General features: G+C 49.3%; 1 non-coding gene across 1 annotated transcript; it reads right to left on the reverse strand.

Annotated features, from left to right (window-relative positions):
* Positions 1–381: 381 nt before the first annotated feature.
* LOC149343216 (U4 spliceosomal RNA) lies at positions 382–522 on the reverse strand. Its single transcript, XR_016283362.1, has one exon. It is a non-coding gene; the product is annotated as a U4 spliceosomal RNA (small nuclear RNA).
* Between the last annotated feature and the right edge of the window lie 2,124 nt (positions 523–2,646).

Below are 2,646 nucleotides of genomic sequence, written 5' to 3' on the forward strand. Positions count from 1 at the left end.
GCCCCTGAGGCGTACATTGCATATTGGTGTTTCAGTGGGTGCCGCATGATGGCGCTACGACTGCACGTCCTGCATGAAGAAAATTCACCGGAAACGAACTTCGCTACTCGCTTAATTGGGATACCTGTAATTTACAAGCTCATATTTGAATTATTCATGCGCGCCTCAGTACATATCAGCGGCGACTAAAAGCTTGGCAACTCAAGCTTTCAGTTGGCGTTCGTGTCCCGCTAGAGGCGCCTACCGACTAATTTAACCAGTGGTTAAGGCCCTCGGGTACTAAGGCAAACGGCGTGAGCCGTAGTGTACACAAACAGTCCCACAGCGCGCGTCTCAAGGTAGATAATTTGTAAGCAGTCTCTTTTTGTATTGTACTTTTAGGCCCCACAGGGCCAGCCAAAAATTGCCACGGCCGACGGTATTTCACGTCGTCCAGGCGAGGCATTGGGAAAAGTTTTCAACTAGCAATGTCGCTCCTCAGTTGAGACTTCATAGGATGCGACACTGCCTCTGCGCAAAGCTGACTTCGAACTGGAAGTACCAGGTGGTCCTTCTCGTGATGCCTATGTTTTCAAGTTAGTGAATACATATCACTGGCCGAAACTGAACGAGAGTTCACGTGAATGGTAACACGTTCCAGCAGAATGGTTTCCGCATGCACCAAACACGAGCTTTTTAAGTTAAACCGCCAAGAAACGGCGACTTTCCATAGTTATTAGACGCAGCTCGTTCCCACACATTTACTATTCCTATCTCGCAACGTTCCAACAATGGCGCGTTTCTGTTTCTTTCGTTCATGATGTTTTCTTCGCTGCCATTTAGTGAAAGGGAGGAGGGAGGGAAAACTTTATTTACACTAATGGTTTATCCTGCGGTTTGGGCGCATCTTCAGAGACGTCTTGGTTCTACCCCCAGGAGCCTTCTCTGTCGAAGTCGTCTGCCTCTAATCAGTGGTCGGTTGCCCTCAGTCCAGGGCTCCGCTGGCCACTGCCGCCCGTTGAGCTCGCTGTACCAGACCTTGTTGGTCTTCACAGCGGTCGCTGGACAGCAGAGTCTCCCACTGCTCCGCACTCGGGTTTTGTATTTTGGGGACCACGTGTATGTTTTGGCAGGCCCATGTGATGTGATATAGAGTAGGTTTTTCGTCGCACCAGGGACATTTGTCCGTGTATATCGTAGGGTTCATTTTGTTTAGTATATGTAGGTTTGGGAAAGAGCCTGTTTGTAATTGTCTCCAAGTGACAGCTTCCTCTCTGCTGAGAGATATGTGCGGTGGGGGATATCGCATTCTTCTGCCTCTATAGTTTTGTAGTATGGCCGAGTATTCCCTGGGTGCTGGCGCGAGTTCCGCGGTCTCGTCGGATGCTCGGAAAGTAATGTATCCTCGAGCTATCCTGTCGGCCTCTTGGTTCCCTGCCACCCCCGTGTGCCCCGGTACCCACACAATTTTGTGTGGGATCTTGTCGTTTTGTTCTTCCTGGTTTTTAATTCTGTCGCTCGCTGCGAGGAGTATACGGAGTGCGTGACGACCTATCCTGCCATTCATGTAATTTCGGCAGGCTGTTTGAGAGTCCGTGAGTATTGTTAGTGACCGCCCGGGTCTATAGAAAAATTTGCCGACGATTACGCTATTTCCTAATGCGAAATTTGGTTTGGTTCATTGAGGTTTATCGTCCCAAAGCAACTCAGGCTATGATGGACGCCGTAGTGAAGAGCTCCGGAAATTTCGACCACCTGGGGTTCTTTAACGTGCACTGACATCGCACAGTACACGGGCCTCTAGAATTTCGCCTTCATCGAAACTCAGCCGCCGCGGCCCGGATCGAACCCTCGTCTTTCGGGTCAGCAGCCGAGCGCCGTGCGAAAACTGAGCGCAGCTCGTCAGCTGTTTCAGCTTTTCGATAGATTAAGGCAAAAAATTCTAGCGAGGCATGCATGTACAATTACAGGCAACTTGTTATTTTTCACACATTTTCTTTCTTCAAGATACACTCCACTAACATTTCTAGAGTGTCGTGAAGGAAACTTTGTGGTTGGAGAAAAGGATGAAAATATGCTTGACTGGCTGCAACAATGCCTGGTACTCAAAGACGAGGTCTGTGCAAGTATTTCGCGAGGATGTCGCAGCCGTGGGGGGCGTTACAAACGAGAGGAATGGGATGTTCTCCCGCATAAGTGGTAATTCCTGTTTGTCTTTATATGTACATTAAATTCCCCACCCTCCCTGCCCCCTGGCAGGTGGCAGGCAGTTAACGGTTGATCGCGAGAGTTCACTCACCGTTATCAGCGCTAGCCCATGCAGACCATATATCTCTCTCCTCATCCCACGTACCTATAAGCGCGATTCAGGCGTCCACTGACCCAAGGAGAGAGTAATGCGCAGTTCCTTTCCTTAAAATGATCTGAGTGTAAAACGTTGTCAACGCTGACGCCACTGAACGCAATGAACGTCGACGGCCTATGACTTCACCGCCGCATTTCTGGCATAACGTTATCAATGCCTGCAGCCCCCATTTCTCTCTCATCACTTCACATACCTATAAGCGTGATTCAGGCATTCACTGACCCAAGGAGCCAGTTATACGCACTTCCTTTTTCCTTCAAATGGCATAACGTTGTCAATGCCAACGCATAAATCGCAATCTC

The sequence above is a fragment of the Amblyomma mixtum genome, chromosome 5 (genome assembly GCF_055824585.1).
Source record: "Amblyomma mixtum isolate Tamu chromosome 5, ASM5582458v1, whole genome shotgun sequence".
NCBI classification, from domain to species: domain Eukaryota; kingdom Metazoa; phylum Arthropoda; class Arachnida; order Ixodida; family Ixodidae; genus Amblyomma; species Amblyomma mixtum.